Genomic DNA, 26,751 nt, shown 5'->3' on the forward strand with positions numbered 1-26,751 from the left:
TGATCCAGTGATGCACATAATGTTTATGCATAGAGCGATTTTGGAATATGGTTTTGCACTTGAATTTGAATTTGGTGCGCATTGAATAGTGTAATTTAATTGTCATATTTTAGATGTCTAGGCTACGTGGAATAAGGCTTGGTAGAAAAGTAAATTTATGATTAATAGCATTTACTCGCATGTATTGAATTTTGGTATTTAGTAAACTTTACGTGAGTGCATAGTAGGTGTAAGTTGACCCAAATCCTTCGTTGTATACAAGGTAGTCAGTGCAAAAATTGCAGTGTAATATTTAACATCGAAAACTAAATTTTTTTTTGAACCTGTAATGAGAAGGATCGCAAATGAATGCATTAGGATTGGACAGCAGGGAAATATAGTTATATAGAGAGAAAATGTGAAAATAAAAGAGAACGTATTGTTTTATACGCGAACAATTGAGTTTTAAAACACCGCGGAGTGATTGTTTCATCTATCTCTATTGCTGTCATTATTTTATTGATGGCTTAAGTTTTGTTAATGTGAAAAGGAAAATATATAACTTTTAAGTTAAAACATAAATTAAAAACGGTTCGAAACCCCGATGAATGGTATTTAAAGAAGAGTAAGGCCCATTATTACAGACAAAAAGAAAGCTCATAAGTATCAATGGTATATATTATTTTTTCATATATACATTAGGTAATAAAAAAATTAAATAGAAGAACTGCTTTCCCTATGGTTGTTCTTATCATGTTGTAATAAAAAGCATTTCAAAGTTGTATTTTGTAATGGATTTTAGTTTTAAAATATTCTTCCTGATTTTTCTTTTATTTTTCTTTCTTTACTATATATATATAAGCGAGTAATTGCTCTCATAGGGTCCCTCCGACAGTTTTCAAGTAAATGGCAAACCCGTATGATAAGCAAGCTCGTTCAAAAAGAAGCAAGACTTTCATAAAACGTATTCTACATGTAGTATGTAACGAAATATTGTTTCCCAGCACTTCGGTACTTTCGAAATTTGCCAGTTCCGGTTCAGTCGAAATTAGATATTTTTAGTCAAAAAAAAATTTAATATACAGTTAAAAATAAGAGCCTGATAATTTAATAATTTAAGTTATCAAGCACCAAATTTTACGCCATCTTGACGTGAGACGAAAGCTACCTAAACTTATGCATAATAATATTGTTAAATACCGTCGGAGAGGTGAAAGCAACAAGAAAGGGAGGGGTGGAAATGACGAGAAAAAGACGACAACCAAGCTTCCATCGAACAGTATATCTGTTGGTCGTAGAATAAATCTTTTTATTCTTAATCTTCTAGAAGTTTGCAAACTGATGTCAATACAGCATTATCTCAATGCATTATGTCACATTATATACACATTTTTCATCATAAAGGCTACAAAGGCTATATAAAGGCTACAGAGGAAGATCACAACTTCAGGTAAGTCGCACACCCACATCTTTCTCGCCCCTACACACATTTAAGTGCTTAGTTTTAGTTGGAATCTCTTTCCATAATTTGTTTGATGTCCTGAAATTTAAACTTGTTGGTTAAAAGAAAAGGGTTCCGCTTTAAGTTAGCTTTTCTGTGTTTTTTATATGCCTATTTGTACATCGATTGAGGTTACAAGGTATTCCAAACCAAGCAAGTTGCTATAAAAATGATCATTTTATTCATTATCATTTTGCAATGTCACGAAAACAATTTTCTGTTTGATTGCGCCTGCCTAATCCCTTTTCATTGTGCCGATAGAAGCCGCCCCATTCTGAGCGCACCTGTTGCATCTATAGATGCGTCGGAGTGCGTGGGCGGAGGATGAAACCGGAAGTGACATCATAACCTTTCAAAAAATCAATATGGCGAACGACCCACCGCTTAGAGCCCCAGTGTAGTGAGTGAAAGTGTTTTGCAGCTTTCTCCGACAGATTTGAAGGTATGTCGAGCACTTAATGTTTATTACAAAGCTCTGACTCGTCTTCTATACCTGCTTCATGATGTTGACAGACACTAGAAGCTCAAAGGTAGATGAAATGGTCCAATATGCAGAACGGCGCCGTCGGTGATAAGTTCTGTCCTAATCAATGCGTGACTTCGGCAGCCAGCGCTCACTGGTTGTTTAAAATGTTTGCCCGAGTTAACTGCTCGGAAATGATTGATAATTGCAATATTGCACCATATTGCCGTAGAAACGCGTAAGTGTTACAGCTTAAAGACGTATACTTTACTGTACACACAGCCTGGATCCTTTGTAAATTACGGTAATTACATATGACATATGCGGGATTATTTTTTTTTCTTTGAATTTTTGTTTACGTGCAGACCTTAAATAACGTCGTGCTAACAAGAGTTCTGAAGTGAGCAGTGCTCTTACTAAGGTTTTCAATTGAGGTGGTTTGCGTTGTTGTGAATGCATGCATGTGTGTGTGTGTGTGCGTGTGTGTGTGTGTGTGTGTGTGCATGTGTGTGTGTGTGTGTGTGCGTGTACTGCATATTAGTGTTCAATAAGACAATGAAAATCTGTTTGTAAGATTTTTTTTGTAGACTTTTTTTAATACAAAGCACTAAGAATGATATTTCTATTTATTAAATTAATGAATATCCAAAGCCTCTTCATTTGGCTAATGACCCAAAATACAGTTAATGTTTAATGGTTTTTATAAGTTAATGGTGATATATATATGTCAGCAATGGCTTACTTTGACTCCCGAAACTATTTAATTTTGCTGATAGCAATATATAAATTTTGCTTTTCATTTGATATATTTTTCTAAAACTTTTCATAAATTTTCCATCAGTTTAAAGGCTTGAAATGAGTTTCCAAATTTCATCGGTATGTTATATGTGCTGATAGTAGCTACTTGTGATCTGGCTGTTCATAGTCCTCATTGCAGTCAGTATTTACCTTACTAACCTTGCTATCCAGTCAGACTTAGGTTTAATTGCACAGTCATTTCCTTGCGAACATTCACCATTTATAAACCTTGAAGGGATATTTGAGTATAAAATCACAGAAGATGAACTACCAGATCGCAATTCCTTTTTTAAAACTTTTATTTCCACCACTTGATATTCCTGGTGTTTTTCATTTGAAGTGCTACTATCACTATACTTAATCAATCAGCATGGGGTCAATTTTTTTTCTTTGACCTACTTAAGTGATAATTTTGATGTTTGCAAGAAATCATTTTGCAATCATTATTTTATTAGGGATCAAATTGAGCCTTGCTTTTTGCTGAAAGGCTTAGATTGTAATATTAATATGAGTTTATTTCCCTGTATGTGTCTGTGTGCGCTCATGCGCATGCATGTGTGCACGCACACTGATATAGAAGAATGTATCAAATCAACATTATATTTATTATATCTCCAAAATATTTCATAAACAGTAATTTCTATTTAATATCTTTTTTCTAGGTATAACGTTGAGTATACATGCATGGAGGTGATATACATGCACACATTCATGCACGCACACATCACATACTGGTTTGCATAATAATTTGATGAAATAGCTATGTGAAAAGAAATTATTTATTAATATATTTTTATCCACAGATACACCATAAGAATGGTATATCATTTGGTTTGAGTAAAATTATCAAGCCAAGTGGCAAAAATAGATATCTTATGAATAATCATAATAATATGGATGTGGGGTCATATTGCCTGATTTAAGTTGGGATTATATTAATGCTGTAGTGTGGTGCTCAGATAAAGATAACCTACACCTAATTAGCAGTGTGGGAGGGAAATACTGGAAATGGTTTTCAGTTGCTCTGGATTATTAATGTGTAATAGAGGAAGGACAGTTACAGGATTGTCACTAGATAATGAACTTGTGGATGACAGCTATGCGCTGATTTACTTGGAAATTTCAGAAGCCTCACTTATTCTAGTATTATGCCTTTTGCAGAATTTATTGCCCATATTTACTTGCAAAATGCACATTCTGACTTGAAACCAACTTAATTTTCATAATGTAAGTCAATATATATGTGTATTATATAAAAATTTTTTGAAGAATACCATTAATTCATGAAATTTGAATTTGATAGGTAATTAACATGAAACAAATGCACAAGGATCTGTAGAATAAGAAACACATTCTACTAGTAAGTGTTTTTAAATTAAAAAAAGAGATAATAGGATTTCAATTGACTGATGTGTATCCTGTGCATTTTTTATTGCAGCTTGTTGCACTAACAGTTTGGCTCTTGGGGATGTCTTGGTTTTAAGTGAAAGAGCCTGAGGAGCATCTTGTTTCTAGCCTTAGACATAGAACTGCTGACGTAATTATACTGTTTGATATGGAAAGCCTGTCCTGATAATACTTACTGAATGTTGTATGCATTTGAGCCTTTTATTCCTCTTCAAAATAAGTGTAAAATTAAATGAAAAGATACATTTTTAGCTATGTTTGATAATTATGTCTTAGACTTAGTGGCGATAGGGAGTCACCCAGACGAAATTTATTTAAAAAAAAAAAAACTGCCTTGGACAAAAACTATTGTTTTTTTTTTCTTTGTGAAATCAATTTTAATTTTAAGATGCAATGCACTGATAATGTTTTGATAGGAAAAAGCTGTCCTTTTGCGTCAATTCATCCTTCAGGGCATCAGGAATGTAAGTTGCAGGAGGCCAAAAATGTGTAATCTGTCAAATCTTACAGCACACTAACGTAAACTGTCCTGTTTACTGAGCAAGTTTCCCATTGTTGATCTTGTCATTCACCCTGGCAGAAGTCTAACAGTTCCACATTTATTTTATGAGCATGGATGATGTAATCAGAGATCAGAGTTTATCCCGTCTATTGTTCTAGAAGAGACATAAAACACATAGGCCTGTGTGTGTGTGTGTGTGTGTGTGTGTGTGTGTGTGTGTGTGTGTGTGTGTGTGTGTGTGTGAGAGAGAGAGAGAGAGAGAGAGAGAGAGAGAGAGAGAGAGAGAGAGAGAGGGGGGGAGGAGGGGTTACTCTATCAGATCTGAACTTCAGAAAAAAGAAAGGAAGAAAAAAAAGAACACATGAAAGTCTTTGTACACGAAATTTGAATAGGCCTTAATATAGTAGTATGCTTAATAAGAAGCACACAGGAAGACAAATAAATGGTTTAGTAAAGATGTGTTAACATTAGAACCACTAGTACCTTTTGCAGGAAAAAGAGCAATAGAAATTGGCAGTCTATCATTTCTGAACTTCAATGAAAAAATTATACAATCATATGAATAATAACAAGATTGTGGAGATTTAACAAATATAATTTGATTCATATGTCCAAGGCATGACATGTTTCGTGCTAGAACCTGTCTGTTTGTCTGTAATATGATGATGTTGATGTTTTTATTTTTATTTATTTTATTTTATTTATTTATTTATTTTTGTGTGTATATGTTAATTGGTCCTGATGTGAACATGACTTACACCCCATTTCCATAGATTTTTAGATCGATCTATCTCTGAGGGGAGTCTCACTAGATTACTGTCAGCTTGGCCGGCTTAAGCGTCTGTCCCGCCTACAAAAAGCTGTAAGGGGGTAATTAACTATGGTGCCCGCTCGGCTGACTGCAATTTAGCGTGAACCCCCAGGGAGTTAGGTCGATCTAAAGTAGATCAATCTAATCTCTGGAAATGGGGTCTTAGATAAAAGGTTGTTTTCCAGCAGGTATCAGTTAGAACTGTATGTTCTCAGGAACTCCCCTCCTTTTCCTGCTCAACTCCTTTTTGTCATCTAAAGTACACCCATATTGCAATGAGAAGGTGCATTTAAATATGTGTTTAGGAGATTATTTAGCACAGATATGATAAGGTGTGCAGTGTTGCAGTGCAGCTTCAAAATCTGCATCTTCTTTGGAAAAAGAACATTCACCTGGAAATTTCTCTTATTTTTTTAGACCAAAATTTTGGTCTTATTTAGTGGAAGATGTATCCTTTGGAACAGACTAAATTGTGGTTTTACGATGTCACCCAAAAAGAGTTCATTATGTAACTAAGTATGGATGTCAGGTGACATAATCTAGACTGGTTCTGATCAGATTAAATTTAGGTCAGGTGTGAATGCAGCAAGACGGATGAAGCAATTAGAATATTTTTGGGTCTTTTTAGTTCTTGCGTGAGCAGGCCCACATTCTGATTATCTTTTTTTTTAACCTTGGCATTTTATAACCTTTGTTGCTAGGTAGGCAAAATGAATATTTGATATACTTTTACCCAGCTTGGATGTTTTATTCATTGTTTTTTATCTAGGTTTATATGGCGCAAACAATGAGGAGGGAATCATATTTTTTTCATGCTGAATACTTTGATGTCGTGCCAAGCCCAGAAACTTTATTATTTCATTTTCTAGCTTTGAAGTTCCAATGAAATCTGGAGGTCATGACTCACTTCTTTGGATGGATAATTCTGAGGGTTTTTGATGTTCGTTTTAGTGTTGGCTCTATTGTTCCACCCATTGTTGCATGTTATATACCACAAGCATGCAATTTCACTAACACTGACACCAGATTGGAGGAGTCTTATCGGTCAACCGCAATAGAAAAAAAAATATAGATTGCTACAAAGGATAACTGTCTGTATGTATGTATTTGAGCAGAGAGAATAGTGTAAGGGATGACATGTAATATTTCTCCATTCAGAAGGTTTTATCTAATTTCATTGAGATAAGAAAACTAACTAAAGTGTGAGGTTGCTAGATTTGGTATATAACATCTATAAAAAAACGTGCAATGAAAGATATTAGAGTTGTGCGGGTTATAGGCTAAGGCTGGCAAATGGATTTTTTTTTTTCAAAATACCAGTTGTATTTTAGTAACAGACAGTAAAAGATATGTGAAAAGATTGTTGATTCATCACTGTTATGACTCAAAATTCTGAATTTGTTTAATGCCACCATATAGTTTCATATTGTATAACTTACAAAAATATCGAAGGATGTATTGTTTCATATAACCCAAAAAAGATATTTTCTGCTTACTTTCTGTGCTGTGTATATCTGGTGTAGATAAGGTCAGATAAGGAGAGAAATTTTTTGAATCAAAATTTGATGATGCAGACTGACTATTACATAAGATGCAGTTTTAAAGCTCTTTTGTGGCTGATTGAGTGATTTATTTGATTTATCCTTGGCAAGTTGACTTTACTTGAGTCGTATAAAAAAAACTACTAGAAGTAGTTTGTATGGGGTTACTTGGAATCTACACTTGCTTTATGTCTATCTTTAAACATACCCCTACGCTCAGCACTACCAGTTAACCATAGTAATTTTTATCAGTATATTGACAAAATAGAATTGCCACCCAACCAGCTGGAAGCAATCTTGTAAAAGGAACTAAATCTCATTTGTGGAATATTATGTAAGGACCATTCTACTAGGAAGAATTTTAATACTGATAATTGTAGCGCTCAATGGAAAAAGGGCCTCAGCGATACAGACGTACCATGTGATTAGGTGTTAATTAACTAGCCATTTCTAGCACATAGCTCCGTTAGGTGACTCTTATGTAATAGTCAGTCTATTAATTTTCCAATCTGTGAAAATGTTCTGATACAGTTGTACTACTAAGGGTTATGCTCGATGTGAACAAGGCTGGAAGACATTTTTAGTACTACCTATGTAACCTGTGGCTTGTTTTGTGGTGCTTTTGGTACCTTTAAACTCCTGAGTGCAAGGGCCCTTTGGTAAATATCCACTTCTTTTGCAATGATGAAAATGCCATATCTAAAAGTAAGACTTGGTGTGAAGCATCACATAAAAGAGATACCATGGAGGAGTTGAACAGATGGATGTCCTATTACTTATGTCAAGTTGGAATACTGTTATATTTCACTGTAAGTCCCATTGTTATCTTATTGTTGTCATTGTAATTTGCCAATATATTCTGGAATTGCGAAAAACATTTTCTTTGTATTTCCAGATTGAAATCCAAGCGCTAGGGATTGACTGAGCTGAGCTGAAAAGTATGTACTGTACTTGAATGTTTTAAAGTATAGTTGCAGTTGTGTCTAGTTTGGGGTTCTTATATCCACTTTTTTTCTCTCTCTTCTTCTTTCCCCCTCTTCTCTCTCTCTCTCTCCCCCCCCCCCCCCCCCACTTTCCTTCCTCTCCCAAACATACACATGCTCACATGCACCAAAATATTTTCTCCCAAAATCAGACAAAGAAGAGGCCAAAATCGTATACGTCATCTCAAGGCAATTGTAGGTTCTCCTAGCAACAGTGTCAACTACCCTGGAGTTTAGGTGTAGCAAAGTTCAGTTTACTACTTGGTCTACCCCTCACAAAAAGTAACCGGAGTGAAAAATTGTGTTTTTCTTGAAGATGATCCCATTCAGCGACTGTACATATGTTTATCAGACATAAATAATATACTTGGGTCCTCCCATCCTGCCTATTCATTGTGACATTACTGGTATATGTTTGCTGAAAAGTATTGGATTTATTATTTACCTGGTTCATGTCTGTGTTAATGCCCCATGCGTGAGATTATAGTTATACCTTTATCACGACTTCATTGTAAGCTGAGGACACCAGACTTGTCCTATAGTTGACAAAAAGACCAGCCCTTGTTTGGCATGCTGGAATGTGGACATTACAGAACGTTTACACCAGACTGAACTGACTCCATTGTTGGGCATACCTGGAGTGTGGAACTTTTCAGCTTGATAGCAATACGTAAGTGAGGTCAAAATAGCAGTGCTGCTCATCCCTGAGGTATAACTAGTGCTTTAAATGCCAGAATAGTGAAATGTTTGTATTTGGGTTGTGATTAAATTTTTTATACAGAGGAGATAACGATTTATCTGGAACAAGGGTACTGGCAATTTTGTTGAGTAGTCTGTCAAAATTATTCTTTCTGATGTAATAAAGTAAGTTTCCTTAAATCACTATCTAAACATCCAGAGAGTCCCAGTCTGGCATGCGGTGGGTTGAACCAGGCTTGTTGTAGGTTGTACCAGCTGGCGTGTGTAAACATGACTATTGTCAACAATCTCTGTGTGAAGAGCTATTGATAGACGTTATCACCTGGGACAAATACACACACACATGGTAGACTAAAACACATTTGAAAAGTCTGCTTGTTCAGTATAGCCTGGTGGATCAATGGGAATACACAGGGGTAAGTTTTGTCAAATTTATTGATGCTTTTCATCCTTTAAAGCATAGGGAGCAAGTTACGCACTCAAAATGCTTCAGGAAGACAATAGCAGTTTGGATCCTGTTTACTTAATGTTCATTGTTAACCTTACATCATTCATTCATTCATTCATTTATTTATTTAATTAAAATGACATATCCAAATATGTGTATCAGTCACCTTTTACATTTCCAAGAGTACCAAATTCTTTACCACATCTGTTTGTTGGTTATGATAATATTGCTTTATCCTGAATTTAATCATTATTTTTTGCAATCATCACAGTTCATGTTTTGGACACTAAAAAAGCTCTGTTTCACCTCTATTATTGAGACTTTAAAAATGATAAAAGATAAAAATTGACACAAATTGTTGCGCAATTGCCATCAGTATATTACACTGGACTTACTCTGGGTTTAAGCTTCGCTGAGCCAGTCGGAATTGGTCTAAATGCGATCACGACTCAATAAGACACAGGCCCGTAGCCAGCAATTTCAAAAGGGGGGTTCTTTTTCTGAAAAAGTGGACCTTTTTCCTTAAAAACTTCATGTACCTAGATCAAATTTTACCCAGAGTGGACCTTTTCCCAGCAAAAGGGGCGGTTCTTTCGAACCCCCCGAACCCCCCCTGGCTACGGGCCTGAGACATTAGATCAGTCGATTACAAACACAAGACATGTATTTCATTTTCCACAAGTGGACTAGCAGCCTGATAATTGAAACGTGCTGGACGCATAGTTTGATAAACACAAAGGTGTGTATTTTATTGACCAACCTTTTCTTTTCGACCATTGACCAGTTATAAGGCCGCATTGGATAGTTTGACCACATGGTGTATGCTACAGCGAACCTTCAATTGATTTGTTTTCTCCGAAGTCTCGATCTTCTGCTTCTTTCCCTTCCTGGGTTTAATTTTGATAGGTTATAATCATGTAATTTTTATCATTTTTTTTGTCTCTGTCTGAGGAAGGTTCGGGAAATTACTAAAAGGGTAACTTTATATTTTCTAAATTATTCATCAGATATCTGGTGAAGTGTGTGAAAGAAAATTTGTTCCCTTTTCTGGTTCAGTGGTGTGTAAAGACCGTAACTGAGAACTTCTGTTTAGGAAGGTGCTAGCTAAGATAATAGCTCCATCTTACATGTTCGGCCTGTTAGTAGACAATTGATTGTGACACCCTGTTCTGCACAGGACACGGCACAGGCTTTTCTTTTATTGACCATTATTTCTCATGTGTGTATAAGTTTGTGTATATGTGTGTGTGCGTGTGTGTGTTTGTGTGTGTGTGTTTGTGTGTGTGTGCCACTGTGCAGTTGTAGTTCTTAAATAAAGTTTTCAGCCAGTGTGAATGCAGTCATTGTGTATTCAGGTGGTGAAGTAGGATCTAAAGTTTTCTTGTTTTTAACTGATCTGACATAGTTGTATTCAAGGGTTCAGCTCCATAGTGTTTGGTGGCTTTGTTTGCACTACGGTATATACCAGTATATATTATTATATACATATACAGGCAGAGTAACATACTGTTTGTGTATTATGTAACCGGGTAGAACCTGCATGAAAGATTTTTATGTGGATGAAAAATTATAAGGGAAGTAAGACAAGTTTTCAAAATATTACTATACTGGTATTTTTTGAAAAAAAAAAACCTTCATGACATCAAGATTTATAACATTATAACAGAGAGAGAGAGATTTAAGACACCTCATATTGGAATGGTTAAATGGATAGTTTCAAAATGTCGGAGATAATCTAAAGATACAAAATGAAGTCAAGTGAGTTATAGAATAGGCACCCACTGTCTGTAGTTGACCATTAGAAATTAAGTATATGTATTGATATAAAATATTCTTGATATATGTTATGTGCTGTATTGATATGAGCAGTGGTAATGCATTCTTGATATGATAAACTGTAACTTATTAAGGTTTTTATATCAGGAACTGTGGGAAGGTATTAGTGCTTGCAGTATATGCTGATTATCTTTATTGTGCATTTCTAGGCACAAATTTGGCATAGTCAGAGTATTCAAACTCCGTCATTAAAGAGGTCTAATTCAGTTTAATGTGGTGAGTATGTTGGGTTTTTTGTGTATGCGCATGCATGTGCATGCTCAGACATGATATCTGTGTATGTAAACAAATGCACAGACAGATAATAAAAGAAATTTATGTATACTCTCAGTAAAGGACATATGATATACAAATACTATTTTGTTGCCATGATTCAAAGATAGCACTTAGAGAAGCCATGAGATAGTTTACAGTCAAACATAAGAAGCAATAAAGACCATGTCAGAGTAATCTCTTTTCTATATATAGCCTGCTTGTTGATTGCTGTTTGACCGCTGATTATTGATCTTTCAGATACCTGCATTGAAGGACCGTCTCTCGTCATTGTAGTCACCATTGTGCGTGCGTGTGTCAGTACTCTTGCATTTGTCTGCTGGGTTAACTGGGAGGAAAGTGCAGTATATATACTCTGTGCTAATTGCTGCAGAGGAAATATAGTGTGTTCGAGAGAGCCTCTGTATCTGGCAAGGTTGGAAGCTCAGCTGCTGCTGAATTATCAGGTAAGGTGAAATGTGTGACCGAAAAACATTGTGAAATCCTTGTTTGAGTGATTTGTTTTATTGTGTGTTGAGAGAGAGAGAGAGAGAGAGATAGAAAATTTTCTGTCCAAGTTTAATATCTTTGTCTCTGCTCAGGAAACGTATTTCTGAAATTCAGTCCATGCTGGCATGCTTATATACATATATGCTTTTCATATAATTAATATGTGAACATTTCATTTCTGTCAGCAGCAATATTGATAATGTTTTATTTAGTCTAATTGATAGGGAATAACCACTATCACTTATTTTCAGATGCCTAACTCCTGAATTAATTCAGGTACATTTGATAAGGTCATAGATTTTTAACGTGCAAGGTTATCATTGGAAAAATCCAGTTTTGTGGTAGTGGCTATTATATAATACAATTTATAAGATGATATGAGACATGTGATGGTAGTAACATGTTCATGAGATAGGATCAGATGTCATGCTGAAGGTGAAGATTATATTGTATCTATAAAAAAATTACACGTAGTTTGATAGAAAATTATACTACAAGCAATATTGCTAGATAAAGTAGATGTGATGAATAAAATTAAATTGGAAATCCAATTTGTGCTTTTCTGACCTTAAAGCCCCTTTTACACTGGACGGCGTCCTCTCTGCGTCCTGTAGTAGGCCCTGATTGAGAGTAAAAATAATATTTTATGTGCACAACTGGGCAATCATTGAGCATTCATTCTGCAACCAAAGCGATGCTTGTGCCTCTTTCCTACGACCACAGCGATGCCAGTTTCATGGTCACACAAAGGATGCAGGAAGGATGCCGTCCATTGTAAAGGGGGTTTAATTAAGCAGACCCAAGACCCCTGGCTGTTAGGCCTACAAGTCACTTCTTCACATTTTTTCTTACAACCCAGAATCATGTCTGTATGCATGCATTTTCCCAGAAAACATAAAGACATTAACATTCAAAGCAATATTGCAGCGATAAAGGAATACCAAAACTAAAAATAATGTCATGTTCGAGTGCTTTAACTGTCAACTCCCACACATTGATTTTTCTCCTATAATCTTAACATATTCAGCACGTTGTGTACGTTCTTAGACAAATAGTATTAATCATAGCCACAGAAACAAAGAACTTAAAAGACTCGAAGATTTAATGACCTGTTTTCTTAGGGGGAAAAGTTGTGATGCTTAGTAGTAGCCTCCTAGAATGTAGGAGGCTTTTTTCGTGCATGAGATATTTATTAAGCACTATTGGATACAATTAGTGAACATAACTGTCACTTATTGCAATCGACTGTTTTTTAAGATGCCTTGATGGATGAACAGGAGGGTCATGTGAGTCTGTGTATACTGGAGCCATGCAATTAAGGATGTATTTGAAAGTAATGATAATGGGAGTTGACCCAGGTCCGTGTGCTATCGCATTCACGTCATGCTCTGTTTTCTTTGGCTCAATGGCACAATTGGCTGACATGTGGAGATGCGCAATAAAAGTACATTTATCGAGGATTGACTTTGTACCAAAAAGTACGGCAAAAGACATTATTGTAGGGGTGGGTGGGGTGGGGGATGAATATCTGCGGCTAGAATTAAGTACTAGTATTTAATGATGTATTTGTGCTATATATAGATATCATATTGGCAGAACAGCACATTATATTAGTAGTGGCTAGTTATCATGCAGGCCTATATAAATTAGCTGGGTCCGGTATTTTCTGCCTAATAATATCTAGTTCTCTATGGAAGTCCTGAATGTGCTTATTGGAGACAGTGGGCTGTCATGAATTTGCTGTCCGTGTGAAATTGTCTACATCCAAGTACAACTTCTACCCCAATTCTCAATGACCCATCTCATCAGGTGATGCCAACTGGGACTATTCTCGTTCTGATTTATATTAGGTCTGAATGCGCCTGTAGATTATTGGCCGCTGGTATGAGTTTGCCGTGTGAATCCATTTAGGACTCACATCCATCTCCAGGCTGAACTGCGTTACTGAATTGCGTGCGATCCCTGGGGAGACCCAGATCACAATACAAATACATTTGTAGGACTATTATGTGGGAATTATCTATGGTGGATCTGCAATACAGATATTTCTTACTGCCCACAAGTTGGCTCTTTGGCCCCGGTAATAAGAAGTAAATTGTGGAAATGTGCACTGGTGCATTGATATTGATAAGTGTACTTTATTGTGTCCATGGCCGGGCTTGCATAGCATATAATGTTAGGCCTGATTTTCAAGCTGAACACAACTGTAGAGTAAGGTATTTATTCACAGATATTTTACACCAAGTGCTTTTCCAATACTGTATATCTTTAAGATTAATAATTATTAGGAATGCAGGGAAACATACTCCTGACTTGAACCTGACTCAAAAAGTGTCTTTAAATAAACTCAATAAGACCATTTTATGTGGGGAGGTAAAATCCATTAGTTTTGTTTGAATTTGGCAAATATTACTGCATTCTAATGGGGTTTGGGAGGGGGCAGGTCCAAGCAGAATTTTCTCACTTTTCTGTTTTCTTTGAAATTCCAAATGTATTGTAGAGTTTTTACTGAGTAATTTTAAAACGGATATCACTGTACTATGTGTTGCAGATTCATTAGGAGTAGGGAAGGGTTATTTTCCAAGGAGAAATTGCCATGGAAGATGTCTTTACCTGTAGCCCCAAGCTTACATTCACATGTATGCACATTCCAGTAATTAAAATTTGTACTTCTTTCTTTATATAACAACACGTGGTCACTAAATTCAAATAGCTCTGATTTGTCATACTTCACAGAATGTAGTTTTTGAAGTAACACCGGAAAACAGAAGTTCCCACAGGTGCGACTTTGGTCAGTTTTTGTGAGAAACTGAAAACGATAATCCTGAAGTGATAAAATTATGGGAATACAGGAAGTTTTAAAAATCTGTATTTAATTACCACTTTAACATTTTCCAGTGGCTGTGTGCTTGTTAGCCCTTTGAGACATGATAACCACAGGTACCTGTTGCATAATAGGCTACTCTCCATAAGGTCACATATGAGAAAGGTGATCCATAAAGCAGTAGTAAAGGTGTGTTCAAAACCAGTCCGATTTAACTTTAAACCAAATTTTACATATTGAATAAGAATGATGATCTGTGTATAGCAGCAGGTAAGGTGGGTCCAGAGACACCCTTGACAAAATATTGCTGCAAACTGCAATTCTTTCTTGCAAATTTGCAACAATTTTTCTCCAATATGGCTGCAAATGAGCAGCAATAAATTTTTTTCCTGCAAACTCATTGCTGCAACATTTTAGTTTGCATCAATATTGCTGCAAGCTTTTCATTTTTTTAAAGGCAGTCAGACTTTAACCAAATTTTACATATTCATTTTTAACACCAGAACATGTAAGGACCTCTATTTGAACCTCTACCACACCTTTTAACTTGTATTATCTCAATCAAACTGTGTGATGTTGATGGCTATAGTTTAGAACATTTCTTTTTTACCAGAGGACATTTGATTTTGTAGCGTGAAGATTTTATGTTCATTATGTGACTTTTAAGAAAAGTTGAGAACTCAAAGTAGAGAATAAATGCACTACTCTAGGCTTACCTTAAGGTGAAATACTTTATATAACAAAAAAAGGGAATAGTTTTAGCAATTTAAAAAAAAAAAAACTTAAGTCTAAATGGCAGATATGTCAGAAAACAGTAAATATTTCACAGTTTTAGTAACCAAATTAGACGATGTTTCACATTTTGCCAAGATTAATCTGGCAGAGTGCAATTAGCTACTGGATCCCACATGGAAATCAGCAGGAAGTGATGTACAGGCCAGACGTCCCAAATTGTTAGGTAATAAACTTTGTACTGGATGATCCGAGAGGAAAAAATTCCTGGTTAGCATAATTCATAAAACAGCGGTGTTGTCAGTTAAGCCCAACAGCGTAGAGTTGGAAATTAAATGACAGATTTAAAGGTTCCTTGTTCACTATCTACGTCTGGGTTTAGGCTGGAGAAACTGTATCACATACATCCTCTTTTGTACAACCCTGCACATTCCTTTGAAGTTGCTGCTTGCTGTGAGCACTGCATCCAAGTACATCTTGGTTTAAAACATGCAGGAACAATTTTTTCCTAACAGATTGCATATTTCAACCTTATTAATGGAAAGATATGTCATTGGAGTTTTTCGTTGAGCAGTTAAATTGTTAACCTGTGGCAAAATTCACTTTGCTAGCAAAGACACGTCCAGGCTTATCAACACCAGATGATTGCTCCACATTTTTCTTGCACCCTGTAAATTTTCTGACTGACGTCAGTGGGAACATTTATAGCAGCAACAAGCAGAGAAGATTTCCAATCGTCATAGCAACCAGTAGCATCTAGTTATTGCCCAATTAATTTAGATGCCCCATGCTTATCCAGGTTACTATGTTGTCAATTCCATCGGGAGGGAGAAGCCTTATTAAGCATTTTCCAAGATGGACTCATTTGCATAAAACCAGACTATCAGTTGGGAAATTGCAATTTCTTTTTCAAGTTTTTGTGAAACCAGCATTACCCTCCCCCTGTCTTTTTCTCCCCCCCCCCCCTTACTTCAAACTTTGGTTCTCTTTCAGGATGGATGCATTTTCATAACATTTCCAAATGAGATTCAGTGATCTGAGAGCAGATGGTTTGTATACATAGATCACCGAGCTGGTGAAAATCTGAAAATACCTGCTAATTTGTAATGTTACTACTTCACAACCAGAACTTTTATGAAATTAAGCAGTCTTATAGCTACATATTTCAAATACTCAGATAAGAAAGGGGTTTTATTATTTATTTTTTCTTCTCCTGAAATTTTGAAATATAATCAATCCTCTCTCTTCTTTCTCATCATGGTTTCATTATTGGAGTAAAACAAAAATGGCTGTGCTTGTTTGGTACATTTGATTGAAATATGGATACTAGTAAGTTGTAAGAGCATTGTGGACTGTGTCTGAGTAGCAATTTAAGTTTAAGGAACCCCCTGTTTGATGGTCAGTGAAGTTGTTTTTTTTTTTTAATTTTTTGTATCATATCAGTATATAATAGAAAAAGAAATTTGTAACAATAACTATATATATCCCAAAAATAAGAAAGAAAAAAAATGATGAAAAAATAGAATGATGTTATGAAATGATCAAAATAAGAGACCCCCCCCCCCCTTTTCATTTTTTGCCCTTGCATCAGAATCAACTCCTGGATTCAGGGGCTACTGGAGATTGTGGTCTACTGCAGTCCAGGATAAACCTGCAATAGCCTGCTAAAATAGCCAGCTAAAATAGAAGAAAGACTGATTTGAGGTATTAGTATCAGTATAGGACTTGGACTACTATCAGTTTATCTTGGATCAAATAAAGGAAAAAAGTAAAATTTCTAGTCTTTAACTAAATTTAACAGAAATATCACCTGAAGTTTTTTTTTTTTTTAATGAGAAATCAGTCTCTTGTTTACTGTGTTTTATTTGAAATGATGCTCAGGATAGTGGGTAATCATGATCAGCATTGTGAAGATCACCACCACTGTATGATGATGTGAAGATCATGGACCAGTTTTCATAGCTGTATACAGGTATGTGTAGCACTCTCTCCAGGAATCTATACTTCCTCAAACAGAGGAACTCGTATCCACAGGTCTGTGCTGTATTCTATATCAGATATTTATGACCGAAGTATAGAGATGAGGGAAACAGGGAAGCATTGATGTCTTGATCAGGGGTATGTCAGGGGTTTGGGAATACACACCTGTAGACTGGGCTTGCCATGAAGATTAGTAAGTACTAGTAAATTTATGCATTTTCAGACTTGTGAATGCTGTTATAGCATTAGAATTTTGGATAGAAAGATAGTTGGATTGTACATTGAATAGAAAGTTTATTTATTTCTTCATTTTGTTCTGTGTTCATTTATTTTCATTTACTTTTTTTTTTTTTACAGACGAGTAAAACGTGATGTTTGTCTGACTATGTATTTGGTCATTTTCTTGAGTGTAATTTTATTCTAATGAACTGCTGCAGATTTATTCTAAGATTAGGGAGGATAACCCGCTGATCCACACTTTTATACTTTACACACACACACACACACACACACACACACACACGTAAATTTGCAAACCTTGGATGGTTGCTTGTGTGCTTTAGTGCATGCACATGTTTGTGCGCATGCATTTGAAACATGCTAGGGATTGACTTCAATCACAAAACTGTCTCATTATTTACTAAACAAAAGTTTCATTTTTTTGTGAACATCTTCACTCAGTTAGCTACAAAACTAAACAACCCTCCTATCAACCTTAAACATAAGACATATGTTAATTTACAACCCTATATCATCTTAGAAGAAGACTTCAGCTGATTTATATATGGATATATATTGAGATAAAACACACCAAGGTTTGACTGATGTTCTTTTGTGCATAAAGCCCTTGGTCAACACCTGACTTGTGTCATCTTTCCCACTGATGTACGTTTCATTTATCTCACCTGCATTTACCTGTACTCTTATCATACCAGGTGTGCAATACTTGTACTAGCTCAACTCTTTACTGGTGCCATTGCTTCTGTGATGAACACAGTGGATAAAGTGGCAGAAACTGCAGCAGTTATCATTCCTATTTTTATAACGAATGCATGCACACAAGTGCATGTCTGCACCTCTTTAAGTATGCACGCATGGACACGATTTTTTTCCTTGAACAGCTTGATCCTGGCAAAGTTATCATCTCTGATCTTTCTCTATGCCAGAAAATATGTTACTTTAGATTTTGCACTTCATAGCCCTAAAACATCTAGAAATAACCCATTTCCTGCTTCCTGTGATTTAGCCAGGGTTTTGAAATAGGGATTTTTTTTTACTGAGACAGGCCCTGTTGACTCCATATAGCCAAAAAAAAAAATAAAAAAATAAAAAAATAAAAAAATAAAAAAAATAAAAAAAAAAAGAAAATTTAAGTCTGCAAGAATGGATGTCCTAAATTGAAATACTGAGTACAGAAGACAGTGGAACAGTTGCCTGGCTAAGATCCTGCATGCTGTCATTACACATGGTGACTAAAAGTTGGATGTAATGGTTTTCTGCCCCACTCTCAAATAATAATAATAATAATAATAACAATAACAAATAAATAAATAAATAAATAAATAAATAAGCCAATTGAATCATTTTCAATGTGTGTAAATTCATTGCATATTTAGTAAAGCATTTTTCCTCTTAGTTTGGTTTGAAATGAAAAAAAAAAAAAATAATAGATGTGATGATGGTGATAATGATGACAATAATAATAATTACAACAGTTTTATCGTTGTGGACATTTAAATAGCAATGTGAAGAATATAATTGATATAACCTTTCTGTTCATGGGATAAAGACCTTAATTGATCTAGTTTTGCATTGAATTGGTGTTATATAATAGCTGTCATGCTGCAAATTGGGTCTTTGAAGAGGAAACTGCTGTATTCATATTGGCAAGTATATATAGTTTAGTTTATATATATGTAGCTGAAAGTATATTACTAGTTTATAGACCATGTAATATTGTTCTAATTGGATGCAGCTGGACTAGTTTAGGACAGTATTTCTTATGGCCATTTATTGGATTTTGTTTATATTTTTCTTTTATATGTTTATGGAATCAAGATCCTTTTGACAAGATTGTGGCCCATTGTGTAGCGGCACCTTATATCTTAAATGTAATTTACACAATGAATATTTAACATTACCATGGTTTTAGTCAAATCAGAAGTAAAAAATCACTTGGTTACTGGTAAATTAGGCAAAAAATTGAAATATTTAAGATTGTCAGTAGCTTTTAAGCTCTTAATTAAAATTACTTTATGTTTGGCAGGTCTTTGGTTATTTTTATTATTTCAGAATGAACACAGTATAGGAGACATGTTGTATATACATATATATAACAAAGTTGGAGAAATAATAAATTAGTCTTATTCACAACAAATATGTTGTAAAAAAGAGAAAGAAAAAAAGAAGCTCATGATTTTCCCCATTGCCAGATGATATGGCATTAGTTTATTATTCTGTTTACTTAATCTATAAATATATGTCAGAATATACCTTAAGATCCATGCAGTTGTCTTCAGTTAAAGGGGTTTAGTAGTGTATCATTGGGAAAAGGTTACAGAGAGAAGCTGTGGCCACATCTTGCGTGCAAATGTTAATGCTTTTGAGGTACCATCTGAATAAATAGGCTACCTTTAGCTAGGCCCAATTTCATGGTAGAAGTTGTATCAAAAGTTTTTCTTAACTCAAAGACAGAAGATTTAATTTTTTTACTTCAATCTTAGATAGATTTGTAGTAGTCTAGTGATTGGGTTAATTTTTGATGTAAAATATTGGTCTTTTTTTTTTTTTTTGTAAATCAGGCTCACTTTTCTCATTTATACTGACTTCTAGAATAAATTCTTCTGATGTATGTCTTTCTGACTCCATATAATTATATATAATAAAGTGGTAGATGTGCTATTGGAGGGAGTAGCTTTTTTTTAGTGATTAATGAGACTGATTGGCTAATTTATTTTAGAAATATCTTAATTGTTTTTGTCTTCAATGATTTAAGTGCTGAGGCAATATAAGTTGCTGTAGGCAATAACTGCTATTACATTAATTGTGGTTTTATAAAAAAAAAGCAGGTGATCAATAAGTTGCAATATAACATTGTGGTCTGTCAGTGCAAATAATAGTCTTCTCAGTTGTTTCCAGGGTTCACTTTACTCGTTTTTTTTTTCCTTGCGGTAAACCAGTACAGTTTGTTGAAGAAATCAAGTTGAAGAAATCTTTCACCAAATCAAAGATGAATTGCTGTAGAGAAGATGAAAGTTTTTTTAATTGTTTTCATTATTAATAAAAATGCATTTTATTTGAATTTGTCAAGGTTTATATAAGTCTGTAGTGATTATTGCACATTTTCAAAATTATTGATAAATGTGAAAAATGCAAAGGAGCCTATCTTGTTGGCCTCACTAAGAATTCTTTCACATCAAAAAGTTGAACCTTATAAGAGTATTGCTAAAAATAAGAATTAGATTTTGGAGAGAATAAAAATGTTTTTCCACCTATTTAGCATCACATTTCTGCCTTTTATCAAAGGGCCTTGGTTATGCTACCAACTTTCCTATCTTTATGAAAGAAATAATGAAAAACCCATTCTGCGGCAAATGAAAGATAACAGGCAAAACACTTTTAACTATTTTACTGTGTCTTTGTTAAATCATACAAAAGTTCCTGATGCAACTAAGACTGAGTTGAGCATTATGTTTGATCTTATTGGGAAATTTTCTTGAGAACATGTTCAGATAAATGATGTGTAGCTGAACAAATGAAGGAAGGTAAGAGAGTGGAAATGAGAAAGGGAAAAGAGGTGGTGGAGAGGAGATATATTTCCAGGATATAAGCAAGGAAATGGGGCATAGGTTCATCCAAGAATGGGCGGGTGGGGAAGACATAAAGGGAAATAGTTATGTAAGAAACAGAGATTGACATATTTGAGAAAATTAGCCAAGAAAATAGTGAGATGAAGAAAGGAATTAGTAGTGAGAGGAGGAAATTAAAGCTGTGTGGTGGGGGGGGGGGGGGGGGGGGGGGTGGAGGAAGCATCTGACGTAGATATTTCAGAAAATAACAAAATGGGTATTGAATATGTGACAGCTGTAGACAAGTAAATGGACAGATGGACAGACAGATGGAAAAAGAAAAAGACATTCAGAAACACAGATGAAGAGACAAATAGAAAGACAGATGGAAAGACAAGCCCGCAGTTACTTAGACAAATACAAGGCAGAAAAAGAAAACCATCTATTGCATATTATTACGTCTCTGAAAATATTATGGTTGCCTTATAAGACAGGAAAATGGGGTCAAATGTGCAACGCTGACATCTCCCGGTAAACCAATTTACCTCTTGGCCATATATCTTTTCTAATGCCCATACCATCCAGATAATCTCCATTGAAATAATGCCAAGCAAAACAACTTATCCAGATAAAACCATCATGAATAAATGTGCAACACATCCCTGTACTGGTGGAAGTTGGGGCTATTTATAGCCCGGCCTCAGGTGTTTTCCAGTTTCTCTCGTTACAATATGGTGGTCCGAGAGGTTGACAGTCAAACAGCAGCAAAGTGCCCTTGAATGTCAGTCACAGATGAACTGTTTTAACTTACCAGTGTAATTACCATTGACTGGGCAAGGAAGTGGTTTATCATTATTGTACTTTATGTGCGAAAAGTTGGAAAAAATGTAGACTGCAACTGCAGGATTCTTTATATTATGAGGTCAGGCGGACACGGACAGTTGAATAAGGTAGATGTTTTTACTTCTTCCAAATATGTTATTATTTAAAAATGTAAATTATTCATGAAACTATATGTGTGTGTTGGAGGGGAGGTAAAAATTCAGACTTGGTCTTCTTAGGTATGATAAATGGTGGGAACTGGAGCTAGCTAATTTTGCCTTGCATTAATGATAAATTATAGTAAGTATTTGGTCAGGTGAGAAAATCTGTTAACTTATTCGTTTTTCCTTTGTTAATTTTTGAAGAAATGTAGCTACTTTTTCCCCCCACAACAATTCATTTTCTTCACTGGTGATTGTTGCCAACACTTCTTCCGTTAGGGACAAATAACTTGATAAATGTTTTCAATCAAGGTCGACGTTATATCACATGAGGAATATTCCAAAAGAAGAACAAGTGGACTATTTTTCACGTCTTACAAAGTGTCATTGTGTGCATATTATTACTGGTATAAAAAGGTGAACTTCTTTGAAGGACTGATTATACTGAAGCTTGACCTTTGTATAAGTATCACTTTTAGTTGGGTTGAGCTTGACGTACGTCATGATATGTTATATATTTATTACTGTTGAGTCAGAGATAAGTATGTTTTTTTTTCTTTCTTTATTTTCTAAACAATGACAATGTGCATATATGTCATATAAGATATCTGTTACCATAATTTTATAAGTTTTCATGTAGGCTTGTTTCTCAAAAACTTCTGTGTGTGTGTGTGTGTGTGTGTGTGTGTGTGTGTGTGTGTGTGTGTGTGTGTGTGAGAGAGAGTGAGTATGTGTTTGTGCATAAGAATCCTTTTTTTTTTTTTTTTTTGAGCTGAGATAAAACTTCTTGTAGAATATAAGCCATTGGAACTAGATATAATTTTTGGAGTAGAAATACAGGCGATCACCATCATAAATGTCTTGAACTTCATCAGTTGATAGAAATTCAACAGGCAAAAAGTCCAACCCAGGATGAAAGAAACCCAGGCAAATCGCGTTGGAGGGACCTGAGCAGAATGGACAAGCTAACATATAGATGGGTAAAGAAATAAATTATCGCTACATTGATGCAACAGTGGGAATACAGTTAAGACTGAGCACTCTGACAGCTATTGACTGATCTGAGCCCAGGGGAATCCACTACCAACCATTGATGATATTTCCGCCCCCAGTTGGCAGCCAAAGTTCATTTTGAGTTGATCAAATCACCAGGAGAGGAGTTGAGGCTGTCATGTTTGTCTTCTTGTTTGCTTGTTATTCTGCAGTTTTATCTCTCCTGTTTTGTCATAATGCTCATCACTTCACTGCTTTCACTCCTCCCCTGCTTTCAACTCCCTCTCTCTCTCTCACTTTCCCCCTCCCCCAATGTTGATTTGTTTTGGCTTAACTCATTATTTGTGTATTAGCTATCAGTTTATGGTTTAGATCTCTCTCTCTCTCTCTCTCTCTCTCATCCTTATAATATTATATTATTGTATTATTTTTTCCCATTTCTTCACTATGATACAGGCCAGGAACTTCATGCTCTGTTTGTTTTGGGGCAAATCAGAAATGACAAACCTGCAGCACATTTACGTCATACTAAATAAAAAAAAGGAATTTTTTTCTTGCTGCATCATTCCTAAGTTATAATTTTCCATCCTGACTTTAAGTAAACAATTGTGGTTTATAATCTAGCGTTAGAGAAGGAACAGTTGCTATTATTGTTATATTGTAATACAGGGCACGTATCACGTAAACACAGTAATTCTGGAGATTTTTAGACTGACTAATAAATTGATTTTATCAACACTTATCTAAAAATAAATAAAAAAGGCATTACTAAAGGACATTTGTTTTACGCTCAATTTTTCAAGATATTGATGATCTTCAATTATAATCACCATGGAAATAAAACATAGTATGTGTAATTGCTAAGATGTAGCTAAGTGCATTTGATGTAATATATAACCTGTGTATATACGTATACATTTTACTTTTTGGCACAAAACCAACTATTTTATCAAATGCTGAAACAAGATTTTAAAGTCGTAATAGTAAATATTATTTTGCTGTTGTGTGTGTGTGATTTGTGTTATTGGTGGTTTGTCGATGTTCTACATTTTTATCCAGTTATTACTACATTTTACGCCAGGAATAAACTCAGCCAGTGCCACTCTGAATATGATTTTCGTGTCTTGTGTTGACTTATGCATACAACAAGTGTGCCTGAGTACTGCATTAATATTTTAAAACTATTTTATTAATTGACTTTCAGTTTTCTCATTAATTCACAAACTGGACTGAAGTGTTCAACTAGCACCAGAATTGCACATTAAGATGATATCAATATTATCCTCTCTTGCACGGGCCAGATAAATATCAGAGAAGAGGCTTGCATTTTAATCTGTCATTTGGTTGTCAGATTGCATTTTAAAGTCATGAGTAATCTATTTTTAGTGGTATTATGCGTTAACAAACAAGACTACCATCCTTAAACTACAAGGACGTATTTTTCATCGGACTGTAAGGGCACCTCCTTATGTTTAAGCGACGTGCCAACAGAGAGAAGGGTGTAAGTGAATTGGAAGCTGTAACAAGAGGCAAGGTACATTTTAATTAGTTTTTTAATCAGATAGGTATTTGGTTTGTCAGGTGATAAGAAGAGGGGGTTATAGATTGCAAGTTAATGGTATAACTAGTGAAAGGAAAAAGAAAAAGAAGAAAAAAAAACAAAAATACCATTGGCACTTTGGTATGGAGAAGACTGTAGCATTTTGATTTTACTTAGCAATACATGATTTTTCTGTGTACACGTTCTGGCTTAGGGTTTGAATATGTAACCAAGATAGATTAAAAGACGGAGATAAAGAATCCAGATTTAGCATTGATTGGGGGGTTGATAAAGTATTTCCTGTCACCTGTTTGGCAAGGTCAGATTACAGGTAACTTCTGTAATTAGTACGTATACTGATCCAACAGAACTGCAGGAGCAACAGGTAGAACTGATATTGTTGATAAGTAGTTAAAAATACAGCAGGTTTATATTCATAATTGATAGAAACTTTGCGCTGTTAAAAACATGGAATTTATTTTAAAGTATATAATATAGGGATAGTATGTGTCTTGCCTACTGACATACATATACATGGATATCTCACTAATTTACTTAGCAATAGAAAGTAGGTTAGTTCTGTATGAGGATATATAATGGTGTAAAAACTTAAGTTTCCATAATGACGTATTTTGTAGGGAGTTAATCATTTTAGAGAAGGAATATTGGTAAATGCATGAAAGTAAAAAAAGAAGTTGGTCAAGTGCAATAGCAGAAGAGCACAAGTGGTCTATTTAGTAAAGGTGAAAATACAGGTAAATATCGTGATAACCAAAGCACCTTAGGGCAGTAGTGCAGGCGAGTCAAATTTGTCAGTTTATGAGTAAAATATAGGCAAACACCATGATTATCTGAAGATCTTAGTCACAGCGTTGTAAGTAGTTGTCAGTTTTAACCATGTCTTGCAGATTAGAATATCCCATTTAATGTGGAGAGAAAAAGTTGAGAAAGACAAAGGAAGGTGTAGATGGAATGCAAGGAATGAAAGTCATGGATGTAAGAATTGCATGATTTACATTGGCTTGAGCATGGGATATGACATGCAGCTTATTTGACTTCATATAGATGTTGGTTAACATAAAAGTAAAAAGTCTAGGAACACATACTTACGTACATGTGGGTGCACACACATACACACACGCACACACACACACAACTATACAGAGAGAGAGAGAGAGAGAGATGTTATTGTTGTTGTTATTATCCTTGTCATCACAATCATCTCATTTTCTTTCCATAAGTACACTGTCCGTCAGTAAATAAATAACTAAAACTTAACATGGTAGACAGTTTGAACCCAGTTTACTTTTGCACATTTATTTAATCCCTTGATGCTTACTTTGATGTGTTATTTTCAGGGACCAAGCACCAGACTAACAGTGGTTGAAGACTGATGTCTAATGAATTAAACAGGTAATTCGGGAACTGAAACTGTGTTTAATATTAGTTGTGGCAGAGCCTGTTCTAGTAAATATAATTTTTTCAAAAGATTGGTACTAAGCTAACAGAAAATGTTGCTGTATTTTCTCACTAAAATAAATCGCAATTGGATGTTATGTATTTTTTAAAACAATTTGTTGTTTGTACTGATAAAAATGGTTTATATAATTCCAAATGGCATAGATTGGATAATGTCAAAAGTACTTTTGTAAGCAACAGAAAATGATATCAGTTTGGAAAAAAGTGAATATTGGAAAAAGTTAATGGTATGAAATGTGTGAGTAATTTTCATGCAAATTTGGGATGCAATTGAAGTGAGGGTGCATGCTGGTGAAAAGTACACATTTTTGATGGAAAAAGATAAAATATTTTTTAATATGCTGGTTGCATAGGAAAACATAATCACTGTGAAGATAGTGTGTCATTTCATTTTTTATATTTTTCATGTTTATATTGTGTGCTGGATACAGAAATATATACATAGTGAGTAAGAAGGCCCTCATATCAATTGTTTTCATTTTTGCTTCAAACTCTTTTTTTAAAAACCTTTGCCTGTATTTCTAGGACATCTCTCTTTCTTTTTAGTTGAAATAGAATGATAGTGAGTTGGATATAGATGTGATACAAGTTTAATATTGCGTTAGATGTGACAATCTAGCATGTAAATACCTGACATTTATAGATATATTTATATTTATTTATATGCAGTCTTCTATGCTTGCATTTTTGTGGGTTATTTAA

At 34.9% G+C, this 26,751-nt stretch overlaps 1 protein-coding gene across 14 annotated transcripts in view; it reads left to right on the forward strand.

The window, feature by feature from the left end:
- Positions 1-1,817: 1,817 nt before the first annotated feature.
- LOC106166291 (diacylglycerol kinase beta) overlaps positions 1,818-26,751 on the forward strand; it is a 60,299-nt gene continuing 35,365 nt past the window's right edge. For 4 of the 14 annotated variants that reach the window (XM_013544797.2, XM_013544814.2, XM_087016516.1 and 1 more), the window contains exons 1-5: positions 1,818-1,922; positions 7,898-7,940; positions 11,118-11,184; positions 11,482-11,687; positions 25,929-25,983. The gene's annotated coding sequence lies outside the window, so the exon portion shown is untranslated. Of the gene's footprint in view, positions 1,923-7,527; positions 7,662-7,897; positions 7,941-8,930; positions 9,101-11,117; positions 11,185-11,481; positions 11,688-21,776; positions 22,005-24,416; positions 24,565-25,928; positions 25,984-26,751 lie in introns of those variants that run through there. The other 10 variants (XM_013544815.2, XM_013544816.2, XM_013544817.2 and 7 more) reach the window with 8 other exon arrangements.

Source organism: Lingula anatina, chromosome 7 (genome assembly GCF_051362555.1).
Source record: "Lingula anatina isolate TDL-2025a chromosome 7, LinAna3.0, whole genome shotgun sequence".
Classification (NCBI taxonomy): domain Eukaryota; kingdom Metazoa; phylum Brachiopoda; class Lingulata; order Lingulida; family Lingulidae; genus Lingula; species Lingula anatina.